The sequence below is a fragment of the Xylocopa sonorina genome, unplaced genomic scaffold (genome assembly GCF_050948175.1).
Source record: "Xylocopa sonorina isolate GNS202 unplaced genomic scaffold, iyXylSono1_principal scaffold0052, whole genome shotgun sequence".
Taxonomy (NCBI): domain Eukaryota; kingdom Metazoa; phylum Arthropoda; class Insecta; order Hymenoptera; family Apidae; genus Xylocopa; species Xylocopa sonorina.
The window spans coordinates 931,656-947,873 of NW_027490123.1; positions in this window are offsets into that span (position 1 = coordinate 931,656).

Genomic DNA, 16,218 nt, shown 5'->3' on the forward strand with positions numbered 1-16,218 from the left:
ACGAAGCAATAGAGTTCTAATTTTTCCTAAAACGCGATATCGCGTCTCATTTCTATGTTTCATAATAAGATATATTATTCATTGCGAAGTGTCATGTATACCTCGTAATCACTTCAAAAGAATGTAAATGCGACACTTCCATGCTATGAAATAGCTTTTGCAGATGTCTACGTATCATGGCATTGGAGTTCTAATGCTTCTTAAAACGCGATATCGCATCTCATTTCTATGTTTCATGATAAGATATAATATTCATTGCGAAGTGTCATGTATACCTCGCATACACTTCAAATGAATGTAAATGCGACATTTCCTTGCTAGGAAATAGCGTTTGCAGATGTCTACGTATCGATGCAATAGAGTTCTAATGCTTCTTAAAATGGGATACTGCATCTCATTTCTATGTTTCATGACAAGATATAATATTCATTGCGAAGTGTCATGTATTCCTCATATTCACTTCAAAGGAATGTAAATGCGACACTTGCATGCTAGGAAATAGCGTTTGCAGATCTCTCCGCATCGAGGCCATAGATTTCTAATGCATCTTAAAACGCGATTTCGCATCTCACTTCTATATTTCATGATAAGATATAATATTCATTGCGAAGTGTCATGTATACCTCGTATTCACTTCAAAAGAATGTAATTGCGACACTTCCTTGCTAAGAAATAGCGTTTGCAGATGTCTACGTATCGAAGCAACAGAGTTCTAATGCTTCTTAAATCGAGATATCGTATCTCATTTCAACGTTTCATGATAAGATATAATATTCATTGCGAACTGTTACGTATTCCTCGTCCACACTTCAAATGAATGTAAATGCGACACTTCCATGCTAGGAAATAGCGTTTGCAGATGTCTACGTATCGAAGCAATAGATTTCTAATGCTTCTTAATACGCGATGTCGCATCGCATTTCTATGTCTCATGATAAGATATAATATTCATTGCGAAGTGTCATGTATACCTCGCATACACTTCAAATTAATGTAAATGCGACACTTCGATGCGACGTATCGAAGCAATAGGGTTCTAATGCTTCATAAAACGCGATATCGCATCCCATTTCTATGTTTCATGATAAGATATAATATTCATTGCGGAATGTAATGTAAACCTCGTATTCACTTCAAGAGAATGTAAATGCGACACTTCCTTGCTAGGAAATAGCATTTGCAGATGTCTAGGTATCGAAGCAATAATGTCCTAATGCTTCTTAAATCGGGATATCGCATCCCATTTTTATGTTTCATGATAAGATATAATATTCATTGCGAAGTGTCTTGCATACCTCGCATGCACTTCAAAAGAATGTAATTGCGACACTTCCTTGCTAGGAAATAGCGTTTGCAGAGGTACGTATCGTAGAAATAGAGTTCTAATTCTTCTTAAAACGCGATATAGCATCTCATTTCTATGTTTCATTATAAGACATAACATTCATTGCGAAGTGTCATGTATACCTCGTATTCACTTCAAGAGAATGTAAATGCGACACTTCCTTGCTAGGAAGTAGTGTTTGCAGATGTCTAGGTATCGAAGCAATAGAGTTCTAATGCTGCTTAAATCGCGATATCGCATCTCATTTCTATGTTTCATGATAAGATATGATATTCATTGTGTAATGCTATGTATACCTCGTATTCACTTCAAATGAATGTAAATGCGTCACTCCCTTGCTAGGAAATAGGGTTTGCAGATGTCTTCGTATGGAAGCAATAAAGATCTAATGCTTCTAAAAACGCCATATCGCATCTCATTTCTATGTTTCATTATAAGATATAATATTCATTGCGAAGTGTCATGTATACCTCGCATACACTTCAAATGAATTGCTAGGACATAGCGTCTGCAGATGTCTACGTATCGTAGCAATAGAGTTCTAATGCTTCCTAAAACGCGATATCGCATTTCATTTCTATGTTTCATTATAAGATATAATATTCATTGCGAAGTGTCATGTATACCTCGCATAAACTTCAAATGAATGTAAATGCGACAATTCCTAGCTAGGAAGCAGCGTTTGCAGGTGTCTACGTATCGAAGCAACAGAGTTCTAATGCTTCTTAAATAGTCATATCGCATCTCATTTCTATGTTTCATGACAAGATATAATATTCATTGTGCAGTGTTATGTATACCCCGTATTCACTTCAAAAGAATGTCAATGCGACACTTCCTTGCTAGGAAATAGCGTCAGCAGATATCTACGTATCGTAGCAATAGGTTTCTAATTCTTCTTAGAACGCGATATCGCATCTCAATTCTACGTTCCATGATAAGATATAATGTTCATTGTGGAGTGTTATGTATACCTTGTATTCACTTCAAATGAATGTAAATGCGACACTTGCTTGCTAGGAAATAGCGGTGGCAGTTGTCTACGTAACGAAGCAATGGAGTTCTAATGCTTCTTAAAACGCGAAATCGCTCCCCATTTATATGCTTCATGCTAAGATATAATATTCATTGCGAAGTGCCATGTATACCTCGCATACACTTCAAAAGAATGTAAATGCGACACTTCCTTGCTAGGAAATAGCGTCTGCAGATGTCTACGTATCGTAGCAATAGAGTTCTAATGCTTCTCAAAACGCGATATCGCATCTTATTTCTATGTTTCATGATAAGATATAATATTCATTGCGAAGTGTCTTGAATACCTCGCATACACTTCAAATGAATGTAAATGCGACACTTCCTTGCTAGGAAATAGCGGTGGCAGTTGTCTTCGTAACGAAGCAATAGAGTTCTAATGCTTCTTAAAACGCGAAATCGCTCCCCATTTATATGCTTCATGCTAAGATATAATATTCATTGCGGAGTGTCATGTATACCTCGCATACACTTCAAAAGAATGTAAATGCGACACTTCCTTCCTAGGAAATAGCGTCTGCAGATGCCTACGTATCGTAGCAATAGAGTTCCAATGCTTCTCAAAACGCGATATCGCATCTCATTACTATGTTTCAAGATAAGAAATAAGATTCATTGCGAAGTGCCTAGTATACCTCGCATACACTTCAAATGAACGTAAATGCGACACTTCCTTGTTAGGAAATGGCGTTGGCACATGTCTCCGTATCGAAGCAATAGGGATCTACTGCTTCTTAAATCGCCATATCGCATCTCATTTCTATGTTTTATGATAAGGTATATTATTCATTGCGGAGTATCATGTATACCACGTTTTCACTTCAAAAGAATGTAAATACGACACTTCCTTGCTAGGAAATAGCGTCTGCAGATGTCTACGTATCGTAGCACTAGAGTTCTAATGCTTCTTAAAACGCGATATCGCATCTCATTTCTATGTTTCATGATAAGATACAATATTCATTGCGAAGTGTCACGTATACATCGTATTCACTTCAAAAGGATGTAATTGCGACACTTCCTTGCCTGGAAATAGAGCTTGCAGATATCTATGTATCGAAACAATAGAGTTCTAATGCTTCTAAAATCGCGATATCGCATCTCACTTCCACGTTTCATGATAAGATGTAATATTCATTGTGCTGTGTTACGTATATCTGATCTACACTTCAAATGAATGTAAATGCGACACTTCCTTGCTAGGAAATAGCGTTTGCAAATGTCTACGTATCGAAGCAATTGAGTTCTAGTGCTTCTTAAATCGCGATATCGCTTCACATTCCTATGCTTAATGATAAGATATAATATTCATTGTGCAGTGTTATGTACACCCCGTATTCACTTAAAAAGAATGTAAATGCGACTCTTCCTTCCTAGAAAATAACGTTTGTAGATGTCTACGTATCGTAGCATTAGGGTTCTAATGCTTCTCAAAACGCGGTATCGCATCTCATTTCTATGTTTCATGATGATATATAACATTCATTGTGGAGTATTATGTATACCTCGTATTCACTTCAAAAGAATGTAAATGCGACCCTTCGTTGCTAGGATGTAGCGTTTGCAGGTGTTTACGTATCGAAGCAATAGAGTTCTAATGCTTTTTAAATCGCCATATCGCATCTCATTTCTATGTTTCATGATAAGATATAATATTCATTGTGGAGTGTTATGTATACCTCGCATTCACTTCAAAAGAATGTAAATGCGACACTTCCTTGTTACGAAATAGCGTCTGCAGATGTCTATGTATCGTAGCAATAGAGTTCTAGTGCTACTTAAAACGCGATATCGCATCTCATTTCTATGTTTTAGGATTAGATATAATATTCAATGCGTAGTGTCATGTATACTTCGCATTCACTTCAAAAGAATGTAAGTGCCACACATCCTTGCTATGAAGAAGCGTTTGCAGTTGTCTACGTATCGAAGCAACAGAGTTCTAATGCTTCTTAAAATGAGATATCGCATCTCATTTCTATGTTTCATGATAAGATATAATATTCATTGTGCAGTGTTATGTATACACCGTATTCACATAAAAAGAATGTAAATACGACACTTCCTTGCTAAGAAGTAGCGTTTGCAGATGGCTACGTATCGAAGCAATGGAGTTCTATTGCTTCTTAAATCGCCATATCGCATCTCATTTCTATGTTTTATGATAAGATATAATATTCATTGCGGAGTGTCATGTACACCTCGTATTCACATCAAAAGAATGTAAATGCGACAGCTCCTTCCTAGGGAATAGCGATGGCAGATGTCTACGTGTCGAAGCAATAGATTTCTAATGCTTCTTAAAACGAGATATCGCTCCTCATTTCTATGTTTTATGATAAGGTATAATATTCATTATGATGTGTCGTGTATTCCTCGAATTGACATCAAAGGAATATAAATACGACACTTCCTTGCTAGGAAGTAGCGTTTGCAGATGTCTACGTATCGAAGCAATATAGTTCTGACGATTCTTATACCGCGATATCGCTCCTCATTTCTATGTTTTATGATAAGATATAATATTCATTAAGAGCGTCATGTATACCTCGTATTCACTTCAAAAGAATGTAAATTAGACACTACCTTCCTAGGAAGTAGCGTTTGCAGATGTCAACGTATCGAAGCAATAGGGTTCTAATGCTTCTCAAAACGCGATATCGCTGCTCATTTCTATGTTAACATGATAAGATATAATATTCATTGCGAAGTGTTATGTGCTCCTCGTCTACACCTCAAATGAATGTTAATGCGACACTTCCTTTCTGGGAAATTACGTTTCCAGATGTCTAAGTATAGAAGCAATCGAGTTCTAGTGCTTCTTAAAACGCGACGTCGCATCTCATTTCTATGTTTCATGATAAGATATAATATTCATTGCGAAGTGTTGTGTACTCCTCGACTACACTTCAAATGAATGTAAATGCGACACTTCCTTGCTAGGAAATAGCGTTTCCAGATGTCTACGTATAGAAACAATAGGGTTCTAATGCTTCTTAAAACGAGACTTCGCATCTCAGTTTTATGTTTCACGATGAGATATAATATTCATTGCGATGTGTCATGTATACCTCGTATTCACTTCAAACGAATGTAAATTCGACACTTCCTTCCTAGGAAATAGCGTTTGCAGATGTCTACGTATCGTAGCTATAGAGTTCTAATGCATCTTAAAACGCCATATCGCATCTCATCTCTATGTCTCATGACAAGATATAATATTCATTGCGAAGTGTCATGTATACCTCGTATTCGTTTCAAAAGAATGTAAATGCGACACTTCCTTGCAGGGAAATAGCGTTTGCAGATGTCTACTTATCGTAGCAATATAGTTCTATTGCTTCTTAAAACGCAATACCGCACCTCACTTCTATGTTTCATGATGTTATAATATTCATTGCGAAGTGTCATGTAAACGTCGTATTCTCTTCAAAAGAATGTAAATGCGACACTTGCTTCCTAGGAAATAGCGTTTCCAGATGTCTACGTATAGAAACAATAGGGTACTAATGCTTCTTAGAACGAGACTTCGCTTCTCATTTCTATGTTTCATGATAAGATATAATATTCATTGCGAAGTGTCATGTATACCTCGTGTTCACTTCAAAAGAATGTAAATGCGACACGTCCTTGCAAGGAAATAGCGTTTCCAGATGTCTACTTATCGTAGCAATAGAGATCCAATGCTTCTTAAAATGCAATACCGCACCTCACTTCTATGTTTCATGATGATATAATATTCATTGCGAAGTGTCATGTAAACCTAGTATTCTCTTCAAAAGAATGAAAATGCGACAGTTCCTTGCTAGGAAATAGAGTTTGCAGATTTCAACGTATCGTAGCAATAGGGTTCTAACGCATCCTAAAACGCGATATCGCATATCATTTCTATGTGTCATGATGAGATATAATATTCATTGCGAAGTGTCATGTATAACTCGTATTCACTTCAAAAGAATGTAAATGCGACAGTTCCTTGCTAGGTAATAGCGTTCCCAGATGTCTACGTATAGAAACAATAGTGTTCTAATGCTTCTTAAAACGAGACTTCGCATATCAGTTCTATGTTTCGTGATAAGATATAATATTCATTGCGAAGTGTCATGTATACCTCGTATTCACTTCAAAATAATGTAAATCCGACACTTCCTTCCTAGGAAATAGCGTTTGCAGATGTCTACGTATTGTAGCAATAGGGTTCTAATGCATCTTAAAACGCCATATCGCATCTCATTTCTATGTCTCATGACAAGATATAATATTCATTGCGAAGAGTCATGTATACCTTGTATTTACCTCAAAAGAATGTAGATGCGACACTTCCTTGCTAGGAATTAGTGTTTGCAGATGTCCATGTATCGAAGCATTAGAGTTTTAATGCTCCTTAAATCGCGATATCGCATCTCATTCCTTTGTTTCATGATAAGATATAATATTCATTGCGAAGTGTCATGTATACCTCGCATTCACTTCAAAAGAATGTAAATGCGACACATCCTTGCTAGGGAATGGCGTTTCCAGATGTCTAGGTATCGAAACAGTAGGGTTCTAATGCTTCTTAAAACGAGATGTCGCATTTCATTTCTATGTTTCATGATAAGATATAATTTTCATTGCGAAGTGTTATGTATTCCCCGTCTACACTTCAAATGAATGTAAACGCGACATTTCCTTTCTAGGAAATAGCGTCTCCAGATGTCTACGTATCGAAGCAATATAGTTCTAATGCTTCTTAGAACGCGATATCGCATCCCAAATCTATGTTTCATGATAAGATATAAGATTCATTGCGAAGTGTCATGTATACCTCGTATTCACTTCAAAAGAATGTAAATGCGACACTTCCTTGCTAGGAAATAGCGTTTGCAGATGTCTACGTATGGCAGCAATAGAGTTCTATTGCTTCTTAAAACGCGATATCGCATCTCATTTCTGTCTCTCAAGATATGATATAATATTCACTGCGATGTGTTATGTATTCCTCCGCTACACTTCAAATGAATGTAAATGCGACACTTCCTTGCTAGGAAATAGCGTTTGCAGATGTCTACGTATCATAGCAAGTAGAGTTCTAAAGCTTCTTAAAACGCAAAATCGCATCTCACTTCTATTTCGTGATAAGATATAATATTCTTTGCGAAGTGTTATGTATATCTCGTCTACACTTCTAGAGAACGTAAATGCTACACTTCCATGCTAGGATATAGCGCTTCCAGCTGTGTACGTATCGAAGCAATGGAGTTCTAATGCTTCTTAAAACGCGATATCGCATCTCAGTTCTATGTTTTATGATAACATATAAGATTCATTGCGAAGTGTTATGTATACCTCGTATTCACTTCAAAAGAATGTAAATGCAACATATCCTTGCTAGGAAATATTGTTTCCACATGTCTACATATCGAAACAATAGACTTATAATGCTTCTCAAAACGCAATATCGCATCTCTGTTCTATGTTTCATGATAAGATATAATGTTCATTGCGAAGTGTTACGTTTACCTCGTCTACACTTCAAAAGAATGTAAATTCTGCACTTCGTTGCTAGGAAATGCGTTTCCACATGTCTACGTATCGAAGCAATTGACTTCAAGTGCTTCTTAAAACGCGATATCGTATCTAATTTCAATGTTTCATGTTATAATATAATATTCATCGCGAAGTGTTATGTGTACCTCGTCCACACATCAAAGGAATGTAAATACCACACTTCCTTACTAAGAAATAGCGTTTCCAGATGTCTACGTTTCGAACCAATATAGCTCTAATGCTTCTTAAAACGCGATATCGCATCTTATTTCTATATCTCATGATAAGATTTAATGTTTATTGCGAAGTGTTATGTATTCCTCGTCTACACTTCAAATGAATGAAAATGCGAGACTTCCTTGCTAGGAAATAGCGTTTCCAGATGTCTACGCAACGAAGCAATAGAGTTCTAATGCTTCTTAAAACGCGATATCGCATCTCATTTTTATGTTTCTTGATAAGATATAATATTCATTGTGATGAGTTATGCATTCCTCGTCTACACTTCAAAAGAATGTAAATGCGACACTTCCTCGCTGGGAAATAGCGTTTGCAGATGTTTAGGTATCGTAGCAATACAGGTCTAATGCTTGTTAAAACGCGATATCGCATCACATTTCCATGTTCCATGGTAAGATGTAATATTCAATGCAGCGCTTTATGTACATCTTGTCAGAAGTACAAAAGAATGTAAATGCTACTCTTTCTTGCGACGGAACAGCGTTTCTAGGTGTCTACGTAACGAAGTAATCGATTTCTAATGCTTCATAATACGCGATATTGCACATCATTTCTATTTCTCATGATATGATGTAATATACAATGCATAGCGTCATGTGTCTCTTGCCTGCACATCAAAAGAATGTAAGTGCTGCACTTGCTCGCTACGGAATAGCGCTTCTAATAATCTCCGTATCGAAGCAATAGAGTTCTAATGCTTCATGAAACGCGATATCGCATCTCCTTTCTATGTCTCATGACAAGATGTAATATCCAATGCAGCGAATTATGTATATCTCGTCTATACCTCAAAAGAATGTAAATCCCACACTTGCTTGCGAAGGAATAGCGTTTCTCGATGTCCACATGTCGAAGCAAAGGAGATCTAGTGCTCCATTAAATGCGATATCGCATTTCGTTTCTATGTTTCGTGATAAGACGTTATTCAATGCAACGTGATAACTATATCTCGCCTACACTTCCAAAGAATGTAAATCCCGAACCACCGTGCGGCGGAATAGCGTATCTAGATGTCTAGATATCGAAGCAATAGAGTTCTAATGCTTTATAAAACGCGATGTCGCATTTCATTTCTATGTCCCATGATACGATATAATATTGTCACGTCCCGAGATGCGATTGCTCTCGCAGCGGTGGCACAAAGTCGTAACCGTTCCTGGTAAAAACGCGAAGTGCGTCTGGACCGCGTTCGTTGGCGTTTCCAATTCGATAAAACGAATGCTATCGCTAAAACTTACCTTGCGAAGGCTTGATTTCACTATCTGCTTTCTCTTTCCAGGTACCTGGAGCGCCTAGGATCCGCAACCGGGATGGCGGCGGCGTACTGCAGGAACGGTGGCACGTCTACAGGAATGAGCGACCAGGCGGATTGACCCAAGCTGGCAGGCATAGGCGCTGGGCCCTGACGGGCTGCGACTCGCACGGTTCGTGCGGCGAAGGAAACCTCCCTCACAGTAACCGGTACTCGAACGCTGGAGACTGATTATCCTGGTGCACTACCCACGTATACCCGAGCGAGACGACGAATAAACTCTCTCCTCACCGCGCGTCGTACACGCTTTGCCGGAGGTGCAAGACTCATCAAGTATACTTGAGCTTCGGTAGAGTACGACGGGGCTAAACGTTTGTTGGCTCTAGCTTAACGGGCCACCTGGGTGTAAGATATTCGGTATATGGTAGATGTGAGGATGGAGCAGCTAAACGCTGTTTCGCTCTAGCCGTCGAGCCTCAAGACTATCGCAGACGAGATGTAGAAATAAAATAATCGTGTGCGTACCGTGGATTAGAGATAAGGTATTGTAATTGAATTGGAATAAAGACACTTTGAATCTGGTAAAAGGTAAACTATATCCTATGACTTCACTATGCTAAATACACTTGACTGTATTCTAAGTTACTAACTAACGATTATAATAAGAATTGGAAATAGTATAAGTATCGTAAGGAATCCGCTAAGGGAGTATGGACAGAGGCGGATGCATTTGAGCTAGTTGCTCGTTCCAGATGAGCCTATTGCTCAAGTCGGGGATTGGAACTCCTCTTTTCGTTGGGACGATTAGAACTGACTCTCGGATCTCGCGTCCGCGACCTCCTCGGGTCGCGAGGCGGGCGAATCGCTGGGCCCTCGCAGTGGGGCGGACGGTCGGAGTAGTGTGGCAGCTTCGTGGTGGAACGGCCGTTCGGAGTGAGATGAGGCTCGCGTTAAGCGTGAGCCGCGAGCGTTGAGTGTGCGGGCGAGCGCATCGGCACATAATGTTGAAACGACGTATGTACATGTATTCACTTAAACCTAGGTCCTTATTGTGGTGTCTGAGGTGATTAGTGTACCTATTCTAGTCACGTATGTAAGAAAAATACGTATGCCTCTTCGTTAGCACTGGGGATTCGATCCAGTATGTGGTGGAGAGCTGCTCGTCCTCGTAATACGGGGTGAAGTCCTCCCCCTCGTATGTGGAGATCGCGCGTGATCGCTGCCTGCTGCACTCTTCTTCCCTCTCGTACCGTTGTCTCTTTCTGTAGGCACGGCGAGTAGGCGGGTGGACCGTTTACAGGGCCTCCGGATACGGATGCTGGGTATGATGAGGTGGAGGCCGGAGAGTGGCAGGCGGTACGCCTGATGTTACAATATTCAATGCAACGCGGGTGGGAGTGCACCATGAAATACCATACGCGTTCGTACGTGTCGGGCGACCCGTTGGAGCCTAGTATGCAAGAATAGCGATGGTCCCGGTGATAAGGTAACAGGGTGGATGACGTGAAAACATAGCCTCTCACACCTTAGCCTCGCATCAGGTCTCCTCGTGGTCCACGCGGAATGTGCCGCAGGCGGATGGCCTACGGCATTCAGATCGATGCGGGTCGGGGTGTCCCTGCCCATATTTCAGGTCCTGCCCCATAGCAGCCCTGCCCTCCCCTCCTGTCAAATATAAATGGGATAGTTGGAATCTCAAATATTGACTCTAACACTTATTCATTTTGTTCGTAAATCAAATTCCTTACGCCGGCTATCAGTCAAGACTAAAAAGGTCCTTTCGTCAAAGAGAGCGATAGCGACGATGGAGCGTCGCTGTGTGCAGCCACGGTCTGATTAAATGGGTGGGTATGTTAACATGCTCAAAAGACGAGAATAGTGGTGCCGTATTGTCATAGTCCCTGGCCGAAGCAGTGGTCCGCTAGGGGGCTAGTATGGGCGTGATTATAATATGGCGTATGCCATTAAGGCAAGGTAGCATGCTCGAGCCTCCTCTCGGGGCCGAGTTAAAAGTATTCAATGCACCGCGTGATGTATGCATCGTCAACACTTCAAAAGAATGTAAATGCCACAATTCTTTGCTCCTGAATATCGTTTTTAGATGTCTAAGTTTCGAAGCTATAGTGTTCTAATGATTCATAAAACGCGATATCGCATCTCATTTCTATATTTCATGATAAGATGTAAAATCAATGCAAAGCGTTATGTATATCTAGTCAACTCTTCAATGTAATGTAAAGTCCACACATTCTTGCTACGGAATAGCGTTTCTAGATGCCTACGTATCGAAGCAATAGAGTTCTAATGCTTCACAAATAGCAATATTGCACCACATTTCTATGTTTCACGATTAGATGTAATTCAATGCAACGCATTAATTTTATCTCGTCAACATTCCAAAAAAATGGAAATCCCGCATTTCCTTGCTACGGACCAGCATTTCTATGTGTCTAAATACCGAACCAATAGTGTTCTAATGCTTCATAACGCAATATCGCATCACATTTCTTTGTCTCACGATATAATGTAATATTCAATGCAACGCGTTAAGTACATCCCGTCAATGCCTCAAGAGCATGTAAATCCCACACTTCCTTGCGACGGAATAGCGTTTCTAGATGTCTATGCATCGAAGCAATAGAGCTCTAATGCTTCATATACCGCGATATCGCACCTCATTTCTATGTCTCATGATAAAATGTAACATCAGTGCAACGCTTTATGTATATCTCGTCTACACTCCAAAAGAATGTAAATACAACACATACTTAGTACGGAATAGCGTTTCTGGATGTCCACGTATTGAAGCAATAGAGTACTAATCCTTCATAGAACGCGATATTGCTTCACATTTCTATGTAACATAATAAGATGTAATTGAATGCAACGCGTTATGTATATCTCGCCATTACTTCAAGAGAAAGAGAAGCCCACGCTTCCATGCGACGGAATAGCGTTTCTAGATGTCTACGGTTGGACGCAATAGAGTTCTAATCCTTCACAAATCGTGATATAGCATCCCATTCCTTTGTTGCATGATAAGATGTAATATACAATGCAATGCGTTATGTATATCTCAACGATACTTCAAAAGAATGTAATGCAGCACTTCCTTGCTAGGAAATGGCGATGGCAGATGTCTACGTATCGAAGCAACAGTGTTCTAATGCTTCTTGAAACGAAATATCGCATCCCATTTCTATGTTTTATGATAAGATATAATATTCATTGCGGAGTGTCATGTATACTTCGTATTCACTTCAAAAGAATGCAAATGCGACTCTTCCTTGCTAGGAAGTAGCGCTTGCAGATGTCTACGTATCGAAGCAATAGGGAACTAATGCTTCTTAAAACGAGATATCGCATCTCATTTCTATGTTTTATGATAAGATATAATATTCATTGTGCAGTGTTACGTATACCCCGTATTCACTTCAAAAGAATATAAATGCGACACTTCCTTGCTAGGAAATAGCGTTTGCAGATGTCTACGTATCGTAGCAATAGAGTTCTAATGCTTCTCAAAACGCGATATCGCAACTCAGTTCTATGAATCATGATAAGACGTAATATTCATTGCGAAGTGTCTTGTATACGTCGCATACACTTCAAATGAATGTAAATGCGACACTTCCTTGCTAGGATATAGCGATGGCAGATGTCTACGTATCGAAGCAACAGGTTTCTAATGCTTCTTAAAACGTGATATCGCATCTCATTTCTATGTTTCATGATAAGATATAATATTCATTGCGATGTGGCTTGTATACCTCGCATACACTTCAACAGAATGTAAATGCGATACTTCCTTGCTAGGAAATGGCGTTTGCAGATGTCTCCGTATTGAAGCAATAGAGATCTAATTCTTCTTAAATCGCGATATCGCATTTCATTCCTATGATTCGTTATATGGTATAATATTCATTGTGGAGTGTTACGTATACCTCGTATTCACTTTAAAAGAATGTAAATGCGACACTCCCTTGAGATTAAATAGCGTTTGCAGATGTCTACGTATCGTAGCAATATAGTTCTGATGCTTCTTAAATTACGATAACGCATCTCATTTCTATGTTTCATGATAAGATATAATATTCATTGTGGAGTGTTATGTATACCTCGTATTCACTTCAAAAAAATGTAAATGCGACACATCCTAGCTAGGAAATAGCGTTTGCAGATGTCTACGTATCGTAGGAATAGAGTTCTAATGCTTCTCAAAACGCGACAGCGCATCTCATTTCTATGTTTCATGAAAAGGTATAATATTCATAGCGACGTGTCATGTATACCTCATATTAACTTCAAAAGAATGTGAATGCGACACATCCCTGCAAGGAAATAGCGTTTGCTGATGTCTACGTATCGAAGCAATAGAGTTCTAATGCTTCTTAAATCGCGGTATCGCATCTCATTTCTATGTTTCATGTTAAGATATAATATTCATTGTGCAGTGTTATGTATACCTCGCATACACTTCAAATGAATGTAACTGCGACGCTTCCTTGCTGGGAAATAGCGTTTCCAGATGTCTACGTATCGAAACAATAGAGTTCTAATGCTTCTTAAAACGAGATGTCGCATCTCATTTCTATGTTTCATGATAAGATATAATATTCATTGCGAAGTGTCAAGTATACACCGTATGCACTTCAAAAGAATGTAACTGCGACACTTCCTTGCTAGGAAATAGCGTCTGCAGATATCTACGTATCGAAGCAATAGAGTTCTAATGCTTCTTAAAACGCCATATCGCATCTCATTTCTATGATTTATGATAAAATATAATATTCGTTGCGGAGTGTCAAGTGTAACTCGTATTCACTTCAGAAGAATGTAAATGCGACACTTCCTTGCTAGGAAATAGCGTATGCAGATGTCTACGTATCGAAGCAATAGAGTTCTGACGCTTCTTAAACGAGATGTCGCATCTCATTTCTATGTTTCATGATAAGATATAATATTAATTGTGAAGTGTATTGTATTCCTCGTATTCACCTCAAAATAATGTAAATGCGACACTTCCTTGCTAGGAATTAGCGTTTGCTAATGTCTACGTATCGTAGCATTAGACTTCTAATGCTTCTCAGAACGCCATATCGCATCTTATTTCTATGTTTCATGATACGATAAAATATTCATTGTGCAGTGTTATGTATACATCGTATTCTCTCCAGAAGAATGTAAATGCGACACTACCTTGCAAGGAAATAGCGTTTGCAGATGTCTAGGTATCCTAGCAATAGGGTTCTAATGCTTCTTAAAACGCGATATAGCATCTCATTTCTATGTCTCATGATAAAATATAATATTCATTGCGAAATGTTATGAATTACCCGTATTCACTTCAATTGAATGTAAATGCGATACTTCCTTGCTAGGTAATAGCTTTTGCAGTTGTCTACGTGTCGTAGCAATAGGGTTCTAATGCTTCTTAAAACGCGATGTTGCATCTCATTTATATGTTTCATGATAAGATATAATATTCATTGCGAAGGGTTATGTATTCCTCGTCTGCACTTAAAAGAATGTAAATGCGTCACTTCCTTCCTAGGAAATAGCGTTTCCAGATGTCTACGTAGCGAAGCAATAGAGTTCTAATGCTTCTTCAAACGATATATCGCATCTCAATTCTATGTTTTATGATAAGATATAACATTTATTGTGGAGTGTTATGTATTCCTCGTATTCACTTCAGACGAATTTAAATGCGACACTTCCTTGCCATAAAATATCTTTTGCAGATGTCTACGCATCGCAGCAATAGAGTTCTGATGCTTCTTAAATCGCGATACCGCATCTCATTTCTATATTTCGTGACAAGATATAACATTATTTGCGAAGAGTCATGTATACCTCGCAAAGACTTCAAATGAATGTAAATGCGACACTCCCTTGATAGGAAATAGCGTTTGCAGATGTCTACGTATCGAAGCAATGGAGTTCTAATGCTCCTAGAACGGCGATATCGCATCTCATTTCTATGTTTCATGATAAGATATAATATTAATTGCGAAGTGTCATGTATACCTCGTATTCACTTCAAAATAATGTAAATGCGACACTTCCTTGCTAGGAAATAGCGTTTCCAGATGTCTACTTATCGTAGCAATAGAGTTCTAATGCTTCTTAAAACGCAATACCGCACCTCACTTCTATGTTTCATGATGATATAATATTCATTGCCACGTGTCATGTATACCTCGTATTCACTTCAAAAGAATGTAAATGCGACACTTCCTTGCTAGGAAATAGCGTTTCCAGATGTCTACGTATAGAAACAATAGGGTACTAACGCTTATTAAAACGAGACTTCGCATCTCATTTCTTTGTTTCATGATAAGATATAATATTCATTGTGAAGTGTCATGTATACCTCGTATTCACTTCAAAAGTATGTAAATGTGACACTTCCTTGCAAGGAAATAGCGTTTGCAGATGTCTACTTATCGTAGCAAAAGAGTTCTAATGCTTCTTAAAAAGCAATACCGCACCTCACTTCTATGTTTCATGATGATATAATATTCATTGCGAAGTGACATGTAAACCTCGTATTCTCTTCAAAAGAATAAAAATGCGATACTTCCTTGCTAGGAAATAGCGTTTGCAGATGTCTACTTATCGTAGCAATAGAGTTCTAATGCTTCTTAAAACGCACTACCGCACCTCACTTCAATGCTTCATGATAATATAATATTCATTGCGAAGTGTCACGTAAACCTCGTATTCTCTTCAAAAGAATGAAAATGCGACACTTCCTTGCTAGGAAATAGCGTTTGCAGATGTCTACTTATCGTAGCAATAGAGTTCTAATGCT